This window comes from Equus quagga, unplaced genomic scaffold, assembly GCF_021613505.1.
Source record: "Equus quagga isolate Etosha38 unplaced genomic scaffold, UCLA_HA_Equagga_1.0 268.1_RagTag, whole genome shotgun sequence".
NCBI lineage: Eukaryota > Metazoa > Chordata > Mammalia > Perissodactyla > Equidae > Equus > Equus quagga.
Genome location: NW_025799869.1, coordinates 1,113,212 through 1,132,130, shown reverse-complemented (window position 1 = coordinate 1,132,130; position 18,919 = coordinate 1,113,212). Strand labels below are relative to the sequence as shown.

General features: G+C 46.7%; 1 protein-coding gene across 2 annotated transcripts in view; it reads left to right on the top strand.

The window, feature by feature from the left end:
• Positions 1-6,284: 6,284 nt before the first annotated feature.
• LOC124233864 (tyrosine-protein kinase SYK) overlaps positions 6,285-18,919 on the top strand; it is a 92,469-nt gene continuing 79,834 nt past the window's right edge. For both annotated transcript variants that reach the window (XM_046651126.1, XM_046651125.1), the window contains exon 1: positions 6,285-6,340. The gene's annotated coding sequence lies outside the window, so the exon portion shown is untranslated. The remainder of the gene's footprint in view (positions 6,341-18,919) is intronic.

Genomic DNA, 18,919 nt, shown 5'->3' with positions numbered 1-18,919 from the left:
AGTTGGACCTCCGCCCCAAACTATAGACAAAAATTAACCCAAAACAGGTCTGAAAGATAAACGTAAGGGCTAAAACTCTAAAACTCCTAGAGAGAGACGTGGTAGTACATATTCATGACTTGGGTTAGGCAGTGGTTTCTTAGAACACCAAGAGCACAAGCAACAGAAGAAAGACTGGATGAATTGAACTTCATCAAAATTAAAAACTTTTGTTCTGCAAATGAGACCATCAAGAAAGCAAAAAGACAGGGGGCTGGCCCTGTGGCCTAGTGGCTGAGTTCGGCATGCTCTGCTTCGGCACCCTGGGTTTGCAGGTTCAGATCTTGGGCACAGACTTACACCGCTTGTCAGCCATGCTGTGGTGGTGACCCACATATAAAGTGGAGGAAGACTAACACAGACGTTAGCTCAGGGCTAATCTTCCTCAAGAGAAAAAATAAAGGAAGATTGGCAAAAGATGTTATCTCAGGGCTAACCTTCCTCAGCCAAAAAAAAAAGTGAAAAGATAGCCCTTAAAATGGGAGAAAATCTGCAAAACCTATATCTAATAAGGGACTTGTATCCAAAATATGTAAAGATAAAGAACTCTCACAACTCAATAATAAAAAGATAAGTGAGTCTACTGAAAAGTAGGCGAAGGATCTGAATAGACATTTCTCTAAAAAAGATATACAATTAGCTAATAAGACATCAAAAGATTCTCAGCATTATGTCATAAAGGAAACGCCAATCAAAATCACAATGAGATAGCAGTTCACACGCATGAGAATAGCTATACTCAAAGTGACAATAGCATGAGTTGGCAAGGATGTAGAGAATTGGAATCCACCCACACTGCCAGTGGGAATCTGAAATTGATGCAGCCACTGAGGAAAACAATCCAGCAATTCCTCAAAATGTTAAGCATAGAGTTATCACAGAACTGAGCACTTCCACTCCTACTTCTATATCCAAGAATAATGAAACATACACCCACATAAAAACTTGTACACAAATGTTCAGGGCAGGATTATTCATAGTAGCTAAGAGTAGACATCGATGAGTGGATAAATAAAAGGGAGTACGTCCCTAGAAACGGTCTTTATTTCACAAGAAAAGGAAATGAAATACTGATATATACCACACGAATGAAACTTGAAAACATAATAAATGAAAGAAGTCGGTCACAAAGGGCAAATATTCTATGATTCTATTTATATGAAATGTCCAGAACAGGCCTATCTATCAAGACAGAAAGTAGATGAGTGATTTCTGAGGGAAATGTGTATGTTGGGGGAACTCTTGGAAAGAGGGGAGAATGAGGAGTGACTACTAATGGGTACAGGGTTTCTTTTTGTAGTAAAAAAAAGTTCTAGTATTGATTGTGGTGATGGTTGCATGACTTTGTGAACATTCTTAAAATAATTGAATGGCACACTTTAAACAGATAAATTGTATAATATGCAAATCATATCAAAAAAGATGTTAAAAATTGAAATGCACTTCAAAAAAAAGAATTAAAAGATCTTGGTATGAGAAAAGCCATTTTCTTGGAGTGATTTTCATTAAGACAAAAATAACAGCTTGAACTATCTTCCAATTAAGTAATTATATTTTTAAAGAGGGGTCAGCTGGGCAAATGCATGGTCCCCCGTTGAAAGATAAGAAGGGGGAGACATTTTTGAGCATAGATTTTCCCATCCTTTTTAATCAATCTCCAGTGCTCAGGATCATGTCTGGCAATAAAATACACAATAACAATTTGCTGACTTGAATTTCATGAAAAATAAGAAATCAGAGGAGCAGACAGGAGACCTGACTTGCTCGGAGCCACGCACCCAGGAAAGGAGCAGCACTGGGACAAGAGCCCACGCTTTCCAACCCCTGGCCCATGTTCTTAACCACTGGCTTTAGATGCATGTGGTCTAAGTTCAAATGCTATCCTTTGTCCTTAAGTAACTTTTCTCTTTTACTGCTCAAAACCTCGCTGACAGCAGAAAAAGACGGAAGTAGGTAAAAAGTCACTTTCAAATCCCAGTTGCATAGGCGAGGGAACCCAGCAGCCCAAGGAGGCTGTTCGTCCTGCCACATTCTGTGGCCTTTTGGCAGATAGATAGATGTGACCAGGCAGTGGGAACCACTAAGATAAAGCAATTCCTCTCACGATTCTGTCAGCGATGCTGCTCTATCAAGATCAACTTGCCTTCATAAGACAAGATATGGTTGAGTTGTCACATTTTGTAAAAGGTACATCTGTGCTTTAAAATGATGGACTTTGTGTTGTGTGACTTTTATCTCAGAATAATTTGTACAAAAGTACCCCTGATGCTGTCCCAGCTCTGGGGCTTTCTTCTTCGTGTGCCAATGAAATTACGATCTCAATAGCTGCAGTCAAATATTCTTTTACTTGCAGCCTGAAGCATCCTATCATATATCATGTGAAACTTGGGTATCTTTAATTTGAAAGAGATGAAAAATGAGGAGCTTGCATTCCACATACTAAAATGTACAATGTACATTCTATAGGAAAAAATTGGTGAGGCATTAAATTCTGGATAAAGTGGTGAAATATTCAAGGACTATCTACAAAAAAAGAACCCTCCCTCCCCACCTCCCCAAGAAAAAAGGGAAGGGCGAGAAAACAAAAATGTCCAAGTTACCAATTGCAACCAAAAGGAGAAGCACTTTAATGAGGTAAGCTTTGAGAAGTGCTGGCTCATATAAAAAACGGAAGCTTGAGAGCATCCTGATGGGGTCACGCTCCCACCTCCCAGAAACCATATCTTATGAGTCTACAAATTCCTGACAATTCTCACTCAAATCTCAAGAGAAGAGAAAGGAGTAATTGTTAATCCTTAGCTTTTCCCGTTTTTGCTGATGGGGTCATAAAAATGGCTGCGGTGGAGATGAGGGAAGAAAAGAATGGCCGCAACCTGGCGATACTGTTGGGAGCATGAGGACTCGAGGGACCCACAGTAACTGGGGGACTGAGCTGATGAGCAAAGGGGCCCCCCAAAGAGTGTGGTAGGCTCTCCGCTCTCCCTCTGCCAGGAGGAGTGAGCCCTCCCAGCTTCAGCCCAGCGTCCTGTGGAGGCAGGAGGCCAGTGAGCACAGCACCACTCCGCTGGGCCCCGCCTGCAGAAAATCAGGCTAAAGCGAGTCCTGAGCCTAAACTGTAACCCAAAGAGGGAAAGAAAACGGCTCTGATATAAGGATCCAGGAGCTGTCTCCCACAGAGGAGCAGAGCAAAAAGGTGTGGAGAGAGCTGCCCAAGCGTGGGCAAGGTCAAACAAGGACCTGGAGCTATGCTGAAAGGGATGAGACGTCAGGACACAAACATAGGGGATAAGGATTCAGAAGGGTTTGGATTTCTCAATAGCAACACTCGCAGCAAGGAAACAATAGAATAACGACTTAAAAATTGTGAAGAAAAGGAATTTCTGAGCTAGAATTCTATACAACCCAAACCATCAATCAAACTGGAGGTTACACTCTTTTGGGATATGGAAGGTCATTTTTCTTTCTTTCTTTTTATTTTTTTCCTGCTTCTTCTTCCCAAAACTCCCCAGTACATACTTGTATATCCTACTTGTGAGTGCCTCTGGCTTTGCTATGTGGGATGCCGCCTCAGTGTGGCCTGAGGAGTGGTGCCATGTCCGTGCCTAGGATCGGAACTGGAGAAAACTCGGGCCACCGAAGTGGAGCGCGAGAACTTAACCACTCGGCCACGGGGCCGGCCAGGAATATGGAAGGTCTTTAAAAGAGCTACTTGCCTTTCTCAGGAAACTCCTGAAGATTGTGTTCCACCAAAATGATAGAGCAGACTGAGGAAGAGAAAAGCATGGAATACAAGAAACACAGACTCCAAGATACAAGAAAAGTGAAAGAAATCCCAGAGCAGAAGCAGAAGAAATGAATCCTCAAGAAACTGTAATCACAGGTTGACCAAAATTGTGCCCAAATTTCCAGCTCAAATTCATATCACCTTGGGGGTCCAAAAAAAACCATAAGCTGAGAACTTAAATTGTCCAACCACTAGTTGCACCTTAGGCTCCTGCTAGAAGCAAAGGCAAATCTGCTCTGAAAGAAAATACCCTCTTCCTAGGCCTCAACAAAGCTCCACAAATAATTTTTCAAGGATGATGAGTGATGCACAGTCAAATGTGACCAAGAACCTCAGGAACCAGCACCAGGAACGAGCACCAGCGGAACCCTCGACAACATAAGCAGACACCGGAGACTTCGCAGGGTGCGATTAAGACAGCGAACCCAGAATATAAATCTATTTACTATTTTTTAAGAAATAAAAAAATAGCAAATCTATGGAGAACAGGAGACTCTCAGGGACCGTCGAGCGTCCCCGAGACGCTCCGGGTGCAGCGTGCTGGGAGGCCTTCCAGGACTCGGCAGGGTTACGGCTGAGATTCATCACAATGAGAAACAAAAAACCCCACGGCAAAGGGAAGCGGCACACGGGCCCACGAAGAAAGACTGGGAGAAACGGGTCGACTTTTAGGAAGATTTGTTTCTAGGTATTTGTGTTTGTGTTATGATTTTTTAACATTAAAGAAAAATCATTGCAAGCATCCTAATTCACTATTGATGACTCTAAGGTGGGAAAGACCACAGCAGTGCTAGGGGGGGCTTGGAGAGGGATCTAGAACTTCTCCTCCTCTCCATTAGCCTCAGCTGAGGAAACGTGTCACCCTAGCAAACACAGGACAGGTCCACAGGTGCCCGCTGCCCTCAACCCAGCCAGCTCAGAAAGCCCTGTGTGTACAGACACCTGCGGCCTCCTACAGAGAACAATGGCGATTTCGCTGGCTGTTTGAAGCAAAGTTAAGTCCAGTGGTTAACAAATATAACCATAATAAAAATCCTTCACTAGGCTTAAAAATTTGAAGGCAAAAATGAATGGAAGAGAATGTCCAAGTGGGAAACACGGAGGGGCCTGGCAGAGGGTCCACAATCCCGATGACTGTATTTGTCTCTGTGACAATTATAGTCTAACACACTTATATTTTATTTTGGTTCTTGTATTTTGGCTCGCAGTACAGGTTTTTAAAACAGGCACCGCCAGCCAGTGTTCTGAGAATGTGAGGGTCCAGAAGCTGTTTTACAGGAACATTTTTTTTTTTTTGAGGAAGATCAGCCCTGAGCTAACATCTGCCGCCAATCCCCCTCTTTTTGCTGAGGAAGACTGGCCCTGAGCTAACATCCGTGCCCATCTTCCTCTACATTATATGTAGGACGCCTGCCACAGCATGGCCCGATAAGCCGTGCACAGGTCCGCACCGGGATCCGAACCGGGCACCCAGGGCTGAAGCAGACGTGGGAACTTGACCACTGGGCCACCCTGCCGGCCCCTACAGGAACATTTTTAAAGAGAACCTTTCAAGAAAAAAAGGCGGGAGGGGAACCAGGTAGGTATTTTTAAACCATTTTAAGGACTACAGATAAGGAGTAAACTTCTTCTATTCAGATCCAGACGTCAGAACTGGTTGCAGGTACAAGGAAGCGAGTTAAACTCGCTGTCAAGAGCCTCGTAATGATGAAAGCCCTCAGAACACGGCCGCCTGGGACAGGCTGGGCCCACCCAGAGGTGCGCCAAGAAGTCTGCCATCCACCTAAGGCAGAGGCCACCTGGCGGATTCCTAGGGCCTCCTGGTCACCGGTCAACAGGGGCGTCTTGGGGTGGCGGCTGGGAATACACTGCACAGTGAACACGAACCTCTTCCTGAGCAAATGCACAACGAAACGGGCGCGCCCCCCTGGGCGCCTGTCGGGCCTTAGAAGGATCCGGCTGCAGGCGAGGCGGCGAGAGGTTCCTGCTGTTGGCAGTGCCCCCTCCTTGCATATGGCCGCCCTTCTGCGCCTGCGAGGAGATCAGAGCGACCCCAACTGCACTCCCCTCTGCCCTCACGCCTCCCGCTTCCCAGGCAACCCACACCGGCCTGGTCCCCGCGCGCTCCGGCCACCGCTGCTCCGCCCAGGGCGCACGCGGCGCTGGGGCCGCTGGGGCCATCGGGGTGCTGGGGGTGCACGGGGCTGGGGCCGCTGGGGCCATCGGGACGCTGGGGGCGCACGGGGCGCTGGGGCACTGGGGCGCACGGCGGCGGGGCGGGCCCGGGGCGGCGGGGCGCGGCGGCCGGGAGGAAGTGCGGGGCCTGCCCGGGCGCGTTAAGGAAGTTGCCCAAAATGAGGAAGCGCCGCGCGCTGGGCGGCTGAGGCGACTCCGGCGGCGGGAAGAGCGAGGAGGAGCCCGCGGCCCCGAGCTGCGCCCGGAGCTGCCCGCGGACGCCAGCCCGGCCGCCCGGCGGCCCCGGAGCCCAGCGCCCCGCCCTCGCCTCACCTGGCACAGGTAGGAGTGGCCGCGCGCTGCCTCCGCCTGGCCGGCGGGCCGCGGGGACGGAGGACCTGTGGGCTGGCGGCCAGGGGAGGAGGCGGCCGTACTCCTGCTGGGCCCGTTTGTGTGCGCCCAGCACCCCGGAGCAGGGACCCCAGGGCCTTGGTCCTCTGAAGTCAGAGGGAAAATGTGATGAGCTCATTCGGATAAAAAGATGGGTTGTGCCAGCTTTCCTCCTAAGCCTAGTGCCCCCAGGGTTCGGCTCCCGGACGGGGCGCGAGGGCCGGGCCCGCCGGGCACTCCAGGGGCCCCCGAGCGCGCCAAGTGCGGAAGCGGCGGGTCCCGGGAAACGCGAGGGGCGTCCGCGGGCACAGGAAGCTAGATCTCGGAAAGAAGGCGTTTTCGTTTGGCTGAGTCTTACATAAATCCATTGGAAAATTCCACTGTGTTCAGCGAAGTGACTCGATGGAGAAGTGTTGCATGCCTGCAAAGGTTTTTGTATACATTTCTTTTCCTACAGAAAGCAAGCAGTTACGTAAAAACACGAAACTCTCTGAACCACTGCTAAAATTTAGCATGATTCCTCTTTGTTTGACACATTTTTACAGTAAAGTAACTCGATTAGCCGGTGAGTGACTTGGAGAGCAGGGAAGTTTCGTGTAGTAAAATGTAAATTTGAGTTAAATATTTTTTTAGGAATGTGCTCCAAAACCTCAGACCCACTTACATAACTGTACAAATGCTTTTCATTTTTCTGTTTGTTTGAATGTTCAAGAACGAGAAAGATAAGCGTTGGAGAAGTTAGAGTTTGAATCTTTTTATGCTGGAAACAGTGTCGCAGGTTCTTTTAATGTTTGCTTGACTCCCCTAGATTGCATTGTACCCAAGTAAAACTGTTGACTGGGGGAGTTGCTCTTTTTCTTAAACCCTGAAGAATTTCAGCCTGTATTTAAACAGTTGGAGATGCCTCACATCTGACTCTTCATGTTAAAAAAAAAAAATCACGTGGTGCCTGAGAATTTCTGGAAGAAATGAAATTTATTCTAGTATCTGACTTCTTTGTTTTAGAAACAACAAATTCATTGTTCTTACGAAGGCGGCGTTTTCATTAAATGTAATTAAATTCATTGATGTGTGTCCCTCTGGTCCCCTACACCTCCCCCCGCCCAAAACAAGGTTTTAATACTTGTAAAGTATTAGATGTTTTAAGTGAGAAATCTTGTCTGCTGAATTATCTTATCAAATCACTTTATTCTATCTACATCATACATTTGATGTATTTAGAGAAATTTGGCAGTAAAATAGAAATTGATTTGTATTATTCTCTGTATTTGGAGTGCTTCCATATGTAGGATTTTGTAAATAGTCTTAATAACTGGAATATTTTTAATGTTTTAAGCTAGGATAAAAATAAGGTGGATACTTTAGGTCTCTACCATTCCTGAGGGGTGAAATTGGCAGAAAGATCATTTTGCTAGATTTCCATTTCAGGAGTAATTCGCCATAGCCTTTTTCAGGCTCATGTTTAATAATCTAAGCTCAGGTCTGATTTCTCTGTTTTTAAACCAAAGACCTCTTAGTAGGATATCACGTATGGAGCACATAGCATGTCCATGATCATTATCCAAAACCCTGTGCCAAGATATGTTTTGGAATTCAGGATTTTTCAGATTTGGAATTCAAATTTAGAATCTGAATTTCAGCATTGCGTGTGGAGGGGTGTGCATGCATGCTGACGCGGCTTGTGCCATAGCCCTTCAGGACGATCTCAGCAGCATCCTGTTCTGCTTCTGCACTGACAGTGTGAATAGTCTCGCTAAGTGGAGTAGAGAGAGACTATAAATAGCTGTGTGTCAGCTTCGGGCAGATGTTGTCACTAAATGAAGTTCCCTAAAACTTAGCAAAAAGGCTTGTTTTTCAGAGCCTTTCAGAGTTGGGACTTAGGGACTCAGCCTGTGTTAGATCCCGTTGAGCTACCATTTGCTTTTGAAACCAAATTGCGTTTCTCTTGCCAGTAACTCACACTGTCGCAGACTAGATGGGCAGTTGCCCCTTCTCAGGGGCCCTGAAATGGCAGGACCTCACTGACTTTTCAGTGATAATGACCCAAATGCAGATCCTCCGAGCGGGAATAGGATGTTTCGTCCCGTCCTTCCTGAGATTCTTTCAAACCGCAAAGTTCCTCACAGAAGGGGTCTTGTCCCCGCCCGCAGCTGCAGTGTGTCCTGGGAGAAATAGTTCCTGTTCCCGTTGTGTGGCTCTGTCCTGTCCGTCATCTGTGCCCACGGCGTGGCGGGCTCCTTCACAGTCTGAGCTCATTTGACGTTCTCTGCTTTCACTGTAGAGATTTTTTTCAGTTATCTCTGAACTCACCTCTTCTCTGCCGGTTTGTAAGTTTTAACATTTTCTTCCACTTCTAGATTAGATTAGCTGTAAATGAATGGAGAAAAAATTATGAATTTAGGCCTTTGGGGGAGAATTTTTTAAAAATGTCCACCTACTGAACTTTTTTTTTCTTTTAAAGCAATTGAAACCAAAAGGTAGAGTCTTAAAGAGAGATTGGAGTTGAATGGCCTGACTTATTTACGTCTTGTCGTCTTCCTCTTCTGCCTTCGATTTAAACAAGTTGGTTCTTTTTCACTTGGAAAAAGAGGTGGTTTTTTGTTGTTGTTTTCTGTTTTAACCGAGGAATTGTGGGAAGATAAGAAAAAACTAGGCTGATTGGATTTTAAAGGAAAAGTTCATTCCTTCATTTTGATATTATGTTAGAAGGGAAGTTTTCTATTAGCTTATAATTGGGTCTGACAAAACGTTAGCTTGCATCAATTTGAAATTTCTTTTTGCCTTTAAGAATTATGGAAGGCTTGCCCGATGAGTCTTGAAAGGTGGTTGAATTGGAATCTTGAGTGCAGTTGAATTTGGCCAAGGCCAAAGATGCCAGCAGAAAGAAGAATATTTAGTTTACGTGACAGTTGGTTTAATGACTCAAAAATGACTATCTCTTGGTTCTTTTATTTCTGGGAAACCAAGTGTTTATTCTCGGAACCTTCCAAAGGCTGATGGTGGCAGGAGGGGGGGTGAGGATGACTTAGAATATTGGTGATACCTTGATTGCTGAGGAGGGTGTACTGAAAGCTCTTATGATGGCTAGTACTTGGTAGGCAGCATCCTCTGTCCTGGAGGTACCTAGCTCTGACACTGGGGTCCTGGCTCCTGAAGCTGGTGGCAACACCCCTCAGCGCTGTGCTGGAGCACTGGAGGGGAGCACGGACGTGGGAGGGTGCTGGACTTCCAGATTGGCACGCTGAGTGCAAGATGCCTTGATCTGAGCGGAGGCTGATGCATCAATGGGGGAGTGTAGCAGGGTGGAGGAGGACCTAGCGCGGCATTGTAGGAAAAGCCGCATTTAAATATTGGTTGGTTAGTTATATTCCACATGGCTACAAAGAGCATTGGAATGTCCAACATGTGACCTTGTCCTTTTTCTCTCCATCTGTTTGTCTTCGTCGATAAATCTGCATTCTGTCCAGGTCATTCTGACAATTTATTAAATCTATCCATTGTGGTTAAGTTGTCACGGAAATGTTTTGGTGCAACCAAAGTTAATTTTTCTTTTTATTTACTTTGAATTTATAACAATACCTTCCCATCCTCTAGTACTGCTCCCCAAAAGTAATGTTTAAAATTTTTTTTAGCTATTTCTTCTAGAATTCTCCTCCTTATTTTCTGAAAATATGCTCCTTTGCTTTTTTTTTTTTTATGTATCAGTTTTAAACAGTGTCTGCTGACTTCCTACTCCGAGAGAGGAGCACTCCCACACCCGGGATGATCCTTCTATAATGGGGGTTAAGACGCCATTTGGTGTCTACTGTGATCATGTTTGCTGTGGAAGCAAGGCGCGTACTCCAGCTCCACCTTCTTCCTCGTACCCCGTTGTTTTTTCCCAGAGTAAACTCTTGATGCTGTGTTTGCTCACTTGGCCTTGTACCTATTACTATGATTGTCTACTGACCGTCTGATATTAAGCTGAAACCCCCCTTGACTCAAACCCCACTGAGTCAAGATACCAAGCCATCTATCAGTTTCATTCTTCTCTCTTTTTTTCCTGGAACCCTCCATCTTCTTGCTGCGGTCTGGCAGTTTCTCTTCAGTCTCGCTACACACGTGTTAACAGCTGAAGTGTGCTTTGGGGAATTAGTTGACTAAATGCATCTTCTGGGGTCTTAACGTACCTCTTCTCAGCACTCAGATACCTTTTAAATCCATTGTGAATCCGTCATCATGATTGTTGAAATATTCCCCCCCAAGCTCTATATTTCTACATTATTTATTTATTTATACATTTATCATTTTCGTAGCATAGGACTTTTATAATTTCTTCCATCGGGACCCATTCTATATCATGCTTAGTGAGAGACTATTTTTAACTCCCATTTAGCAGTGGGCATCTACATTTCAAATCAGCCTCAGTGTCACCTCTGTATGTGCTGGACACTCAGGTTTTGTTATCTGATTGATGGGAATGTGTATTTTCCCGGGGATGAGGAGTCCACAGGCCTTTCATTGGACAGCTGGCCTGGATGCCCTTGATTCCTGAAGCAGGCACTGTGCGATTTTTAATGGTATTCCCAGGGAAGCCTTCCTTGCTCAAGGACTTGAGAAATGCTGGACAGACGGGATAAAGTGAGTAAGCGGGATGGCTGTTGCGGGCCTCTCCAGGGCCGCTGTGCAGGTGATGTTCACAGGGAGGGCGTGTCAGCGCCCTCTCACACCTCCGTGATGCCACAGGATGAGTTTGTTCTTGGAGCACCTTGGGGACCAGAGCTTTTGAAGTCTGCTGGGTGACCTCCTGCTGCCCCCTTACAAGACCTTCAGGCTTTGCTTGGGTGGAGGCAGAATGCTGTGGTTATTTTCGTCTTTTTCTTTTTAACATATATTTTATTATTTTTATTTATTTATTAATTTATTTAATAATGGCCCTGAGCTAACATCTGTCGCCAACCTTTTTTTATTTTCCTCTTCTCCCCAAAACCCCCCAGTGCACAGTTGTGCATTCTGGTTGTATGTCCTTCTAGTTGTGCTGTGTGGGACGCCGCCTCAGCATGGCTTGCTGCGCAGCGCTAGGTCCACACTCAGGATCTAAACCCGTGAACTAGCGAAACCCTGGGCTGCTGAATCGGACGGAGCGCACGAACCCAGCCTCTCGGCCAGGGCGCAGGCCCCAGTTGTTTTCATCTTAAATGCTAAGAATGTTTGAAGCATTTGATTGCTATAATGCCTCAAAGCCGCATTTACTGAATATTTTTATTGACAGTGGTTGAGAGCAGGGGCTGAGGTGCCCTCGGGCTCAAATCCCACTCTGTGTTTTTAAGCTACTCTTTGAGTCTTTGTCACTGGAGCGATCGCAGGGGGGTTCACTGTGACGCACACTGGAGACCATGCGTGCAGTGCCATACCTGGCCTGTGGGAAAAACTGACGTCACTGCCACGGCCTCTCCCAGGTGGGTGGCCCTGGGAATCTGCCACCGCAGTCTTGAGTGGGGGCTCATGACAGCATTCCCAAAGGGGTCAGGGATAAGTAAATACCATTTCTAAAGTGAGTTTCTCTCACCTCCTCTCATTTTCTTTTTGAAAGTGTTCAAGTGTAGGGGCGGGCCCGGTGGCGCAGCAGTTAAGTTCACACATTTTGATTCTTGGCGGCCTGGGGTTCACCGGTTCAGATCCTGGGTGTAGACATGGCACCACTTGGCAAAAGCCATGCTGTGGTAGGCATCCCACATATAAAGTAGAGGAAGATGGGCATGGATGTTAGCTCAGGGCCAGTCTTCCTCAGCAAAAAGAGGAGGATTGGCAGTAATTAGCTCAGGGCTAATCTTCCTCAAAAAAAAAAAAACCAAAAAGAAAGTGTTCAAGTGCATAACTGATGCACAAGTACAGATCCATTAGTGAAGAATTCAGATGGGACAGGCAACACTGAAACCCTCCTTAACCACCCCCCTCACTCCCCGCCATGGGAGGGCAGTTTGGTGTATTTTTCATCCTCTGCATTCACACATGTGTATGTGTGTGTTTCAGTAGGTACAATGTTGGGGGATGGGTGTCTTCTTAATACTAATAACATTCTGCAACTTTCTTTGTTTAATTGACAGCATGCCGGTGATGGGGGAGCTCTTCTTGTCAGTGATCATTGCATTTTACTCCACAGAGTAGAAAATATGATCGTTTATTGATAGACATTTGGGATTTCCCCCATCTTTGATATTATAAACACAGCTGCGGTGAATGCACCTTTCCTGTCCTTCTTTTCCCTCTTTTGCCCTTTGCATTGTGTTTCATGCAGCCATCAGGTTAATCTTTATCTCAGGAAAGATCTTTGATCCTCTCTGTCCTGTCAGTCAGTCCATCTCTTGAGTCTTTGATATTTTAGCAAGCGCATGGTTGATTTCCAAGGAATGTGGTTAATTGTTTGTTTTTTAATTCTACATTAGGCCCCTGCATTTTGGTTGCTGGTCCCCCTGCAGACATTCTCTTCTTGCTCTGTGACCTCTGTCTCCCTTGCATTGGCTCATCTGTTGCTCATCTGGTACCTTCCTTCATGGGGTGGCTTTCCTGATGTGCTGATATTTCCAGGAGGAGTGCTGGTCTTTTTTTTTTTAAGTGCCCTGGGAGTTAGTCTTTCAGGGCTGCATTTGTTGTGTGGTCCTGTCCCCCAGGAGCCAGGAGGAAGGTGAGAGGCATGGGGCAGGATGAGCCGGGGCCCAGCATGTGGGGTGCACATGCGGCCTGCCCTGCCTCTCTGAATGTGTGTCTTCTCTGCAGAGGCTTTCTGTTCTCTTAGTGGTTCAGGCAGCTGCGGAGTTGGAGAGGCTTGGCTGCCTGGCTGCTCCTCCACCACGCCACCCAGGCTCTGTCGCTTCCAAGGCATCACACCCTTGGGACTTCTCCCCCCTTCCCAGCCGGCCCCTGCCGCCTGCACTCGGGCTGCGGTTTCCCTCTTCAGTTTGAGCCCATCCTGCTTTGCGGCTTTCAGGGAGAGCGATGGTCCCCAGTCCGCTGGCGGTATGCTTCCTTTGCTTCCAGCGTGCTCATGGATGTATATTGTGTGTTATTGTTTTTAATGCTCTTTCTTTCCTTTCTCTGCATTTATAGCAGCCGCATATGCTTGGAGCGGAAGTCCACCACTTCCTTTCTTTTTTTTTTTTGAGCAACACCAATCAGCTGATGGTCATAGCTGTGAAGCAAGTGACAGTGAGAAGGAGGGAGGGGAGCTCGCTAGAGCTGGGCTGGGTCACAGGCTTGGGGCTTCTTTGGTCTTTGCTGGGGCCCTGGGTGCTGGGCTGGCCATCCTGTAGCTCAGGAAGGAAGTGTGTCTAAGGAGAGGGCTGCAGTGTCAAGTTCATACTGATTGTTAGGAAATGGCCAGTCCAAAAGCATGAAATTCTTGGAAGCATTTTAAGGACGCGTAGGGTGTGAGAGGCGGAAGGGGTCTTAGGACCACCTGATTCAGCCTGCTGAGAGGCAGTGACACCCACAAAGCTGAAGTGACTTGTCCAGCCACGAAGGGGTGGTGCTGGGATTCAAAGCCTCAGACATAGGTGTTTCTAGTCCGGAACAGAATTCTCACCCGCGACTCTGATGAGGAGTGTGAAAAGGCTCTGCTGTCATCCTACTGACGAGAGGGTTTCGAGTCCTATCAGTGGGCACCAGGACGCCAGAGAAGGCGGAGGCATGATCTGAATTTGACTTGTCAGTTTCCCTCTTTTATCAGTTGTTAGAGAAAACTTACTATCTTTAATAGCTTTGTGTTGAGAAATTAAGCTGATTCCATAGGAATTGGATGAAAAATCCTTCATCACTGGGAGGTTAATAAGAGAACATCGGATGCTGTTGTGTATGTCTCCTTTCAACCCAGATGGAGCTTACGTCCAAATTCACCACCCAAAGTGAACTAGAGTCCCGTTTGGATGGAAGGATGCTCCAGGCCGTCGTTCACACATCAGGCCTTCATCTCAGAGACTGTCCCCACGCGGGGCAGAATTGCTGCTCTCTGCATGCGTTACTGTCCGAGGGCTGGGAGGGAAGGTGCAGGGTGTCCTGAAGGGTTGGAATAGAGCAGGCGGAGAAGGAGAATTTCAAACTCAGTTCCATTCCTTTGAGGAACCAGTTGTGACGCAGGTGGGATTTCAGTGGTTCAGTCGAAGAAAGGCAGCTTGACAAGTGTGGAGAAAGGAGGCATTCTAGAAAGAAAACAGAAAAGTCATGTATGATTTCCCCAAAGGAGCTACCAGTGTCTGCGAGATATTTCTTCTAGCTTATCTCCTCTAAGAAAACTCTGGAAACTGTGTCAGTATCCATTAATAGAGGAATGCTATAGTAGTTTGTAAGGGTCTCTGGAACAAAGTACCACAGACTGAGGGGCTTAAACAGCAGACATTTATATCATCTCACAGTTCTGGAGGCTGGAAATTCAAGATCAAGATTTGGCAGGGTTCTTTTTTTTCTGAGGACTCTCTCTTTGGCTTGTGCTGGCATCTTCTCCCTGTGTTCCCATATCGTCTTCCTTCTGTGTGTTTCTGTGTCCTAATTTCCCCTTTTTATAAGGACATCAGTTATATGGGATTAGGACCCACCCTAATGACCTCATTTTAACTTAGTCACCTCTGTAAAGACTCCATTTCCAAACAAAGTCCCATTCTGTAGTCCTGGGGGTCAGGACTCCAATGTATGAATTTGGGGAATGTGAAAACTCAGCCCATAACAGGTGGTTAAGTGAAGTCTGACCTCTCCTCACAGTGGCTGTGCTGTGCTGCCAGCAGGAGCATGAGGGAGCTCTCTGGGCATCATGATGGAGAGATGTCTAAGCTGAAGGGAGCACTGTGCACAGATGCTTATGGAACATTGTGTGTATAAGCACCAAACCAAACTCAGCAATTAAAATGCTTAAGATGCAATTTTTCGTCTACCTTAGATGGTAAAAAAATTTTAAAGGAAACTTATGAGAAGGGCCAGAGAACAAATGAAAAATAAAGGTGATAAGCAAAGGCAAATTCCACAGGATCTTTAGGCAAAGCTACAATGGATAGCAGAGCAAGTCTTTCCCAAATTACACGTGGAAAATTAGTGCAAGGCAAGGATGGCATCTCCCCACAGTCAGGGGAGGGAACGTGGGTTCTTAATTAATGGTCTTGGTAAAACTGGCTGATAATTTGGAAAAAATAAAACTTTTCTCTTTATACAAAAACAAGTTCCAGGTTGAACAAAGAATAAAAATATAACAGTGAAATTCTACAAGTACTGAAAGAGAACTCAGGCGAGTTTTTAAATAATTGAGGGGTGAAGAAGACCTTGCTAAATATGATAGAAAATATGAAACCGTAATAGAAAAAGCCCGATGAGTATGATTTCCTAAAATTTTAAATCCCTATGCAAATAAAAAATATATGTAAATAAGTGAGGAAAAAACCCATAAGATATATTATTTTCAATGCCTGTGGAAAAGGACCAATAGCCTTAATATGCAGTGAGTTCTTTGAAATCAATGAGAAAAATAAACACAGTCCAATAGAGAAATCAGTCAAAGACACAAACAGGCAGCTAAAAATGCCAGTGAACCCAAAGGGCAGGAATAGGCTCTGCCTCTCTGTAATTGAGCGTTGATTTAAGGGTTTGCTGTGGGCCGAGGGTGGGGAAGCGGGACACTCCCCCAGGAGGGCCCTGGCAGGGCTGTAGGGCAAGAGCTGCTGACATTTAAACACGTATGTGCTTTGACTCAACAATTTCACTTATGGGAACTTATTACACACATAAATTGACAAACATGGGGAAATATATATGCATACAGTAATTCGTTGCAACATTTTATTTTGTAATAGCAAAAAGAAGAAAGGAAAAGAGAAATGCATATCAGGAAAGGGACTGGTCAAATAAACTACGGTGTATCTGGGCAGTGGAATCCCGTGTGGTCTTTTTAAACATGTGGAATCTTTGTGGACCAAGATATAAAGATGTCCAAGTTATATTCAGTGAAAAGGCAAGATACGTTACTCTATATTTTTTAGAAACAGGTACGTACACATAACGATCTGGGCTACTTGCGTTATTCACTACGTATAGAAGCAGGTCGGCCTGTACAAATGTTTGTGTGTGCACGCATATGTGTAAATATGCAGAGCAGTCTGGAAGCAAAGTTGCAGACTGAACAACATTTATCTGGGGAGGGCAGTAGAATCCATTTGGAGAAAAAAGTGAAATGTGCATTTTCACTCTGCATACAGAAGCTTGCAGTGATCCTAACACAATAAAAAGCTTTGCTTGAGCAGGGGAGTAAGTAGGATGAGACCAGGAAGAGAACTAATTCAGAAACAAAGCATCCATCATGGCTGTTGGGCCCATTCTGTCTCCTACGAGGAGCTGGGCCTTGAGAAGTCGCGTGGCTTGCCAGAAGCTGTGCAGCCGAGGTTCTCAAATGGGCCTGCACACGGCCGTCCCCTGAGGCTTGGCTCACCCACTGATGCTCGGACCGCCTGGAAAGATTCTGATGTGTCTGGCATGTGGCCTGCCTTTGGACATTGGTTATTCAGGCCTCCCACCCTTCCCCCACCGCGGGCAGCGGCCAGGCTGAGAACCACTGGGTTAGAACAAGTTTGTAGGAGTTTATAGCACACGAGCACATCTTTGCAGCCTGACAAAGCTTCCACCAAATTTGAATTTATTGGTTTGCTGGGTGTGGTGGCAGCTGTGTGCCTTTGATTGTAGAGACTCTGAGCATGTTAGATGTTAGAATGGTGCATCCCCACTTGTGTGTGTGTGTGTGTGTGTGAGAGAGAGAGAGAGAGAGAGAGGGAGAACTCACGTGCCTGCCTTTGAGTTGCAAACACCCCGATCCTCGGGAGCCTGGTTCCTAAGGTCTGAGGTCTGTGGGAGTTTAGGAGGAGGCGTCGAGTGAGAAAGCTCAAGGTGTGCACACCCTGTGAGACTCGGGGGAGAAGAATGCACGTGAAATGGTCCTCAGAGAAAGAACGTGTGCGCTGGTGTGATAGAAAACCCACCGTAACGTTTCCTACGCAGATGCGGAAGTTGGGATGGTTTCCATCTTTCAGATCCATGTCCAACATTGTTCCACTGACTTATTTTCTGTCGGACAACTTGCCATCTGCCTGTTTCAGTGAGATGGTTTTTCTTGTGAGAAGGATGTGAATAGTTTCGCTCTGGCTTGACCACTGGGCCCACAGTTTCTTGGTGTCTGTGGCTTGGCTTCTGGGCCTCACAGGCCACAGCAGATGGGAACGTGGGGGCTGCGCTCTCTGTGGGCCATTTGGGGATGGTCTGCAGCTGTGCCTGCCCCTGCCTGACTGTCCGTCCATGCACACACGTGGGAGCGCTGTGCCACACTCACAGGGGAGCCCCAAGGGCTCATTCTGTGCATCCGTGTGTATATTTATCATCAAACTTCTAGGACATGGCATTGATCTCTAATGGTCCAGTTCCAAGAAGTGGCTCCAGAGCCCCTGTCTGGGGCGGCAGAGGGGCGGCATGGTTGGCGGAAGCAGACCAGGCATCAGGTCTGGCTGCTGTCACTCCTTGAAACTGCTTAGGTTCTCGCTACCTCATCCACAACAGGAGGCCGACCATCCCCGCCCCAGGGTGGTTGTGGGGCTCCGAAATTCTCCATGCAGAGCTCCAGGCAGACTGGCTTGCACAGATGAGGCCCCTGCAAAGTGAAGGTGGGTGGGTGCACCTGGGCATTGAAAAAGGGGTCTTTTAGGGGCAAGACGGTTTTAGAAGACTTTATGGGAGAGTGACAGAAACAACAGTGTCGCTTGATGGAAGCAAACTGTCTGTTTCCTGATGATGCGTTTGGGAGCCCTGCTGGGTTTTAACAAGCAACACTTAGGGAGAGTGTTTTCCTCAGCCGTCTGCTGTCCCCTGTCACTGGACAAGGACACCCTCTCAGGGGATCACGGCATCACTCTTACCCTGAAGTGCTAAAACACTTTGTGATGTTATTTTGGTCCTTGTCATACTCTTTTAAAGTGTCTAGGCTGTGCTAGGGGCCAGCCCGGTGGCTCAGTGGTTAAGTGCGCACGTTCCGCTTCTGCGGCCCGGGGTTCCCTGGTTCGGATCCTGGGTGAGGATATGGCACCGCTTGGCAAGCCGTGCTGTGGCAGTCACCCCACATATAAAGTAGAGGAGGATGGGCACGGATGTGAGCTCAGGGCCAGTCTTCCTCAGCAAAAAAAGGAGGATTGGCAGTAATTAGCTCAGGGCTGATCTTCCTCAAAAAATAATAAAATAAAAATAAAGTGTCTGGCTGGAGACCATGCCGCGTGCTCTGTGCTCCCAGCGTGGCACCCTTTCTGCGTCTGTAGGCACTCTTAAAGTTCCTTCCTTACATTTCAGCCTATCAGATATGACTTGGGTACAGTCAACTGGATATTGGGAGGAAAATGTGTCTCCCCTAACTAAAAAGAAAACTAGAGCCCTATGTTTGGGCCAGGTAAGGGAGACATCTGGAAGGGAGACGTATCTGGACCACACAGCCTGCTCCTTGGGGTGAATTTATAAGATTCCCTTTGTCGACCTGCAGCCCCATTA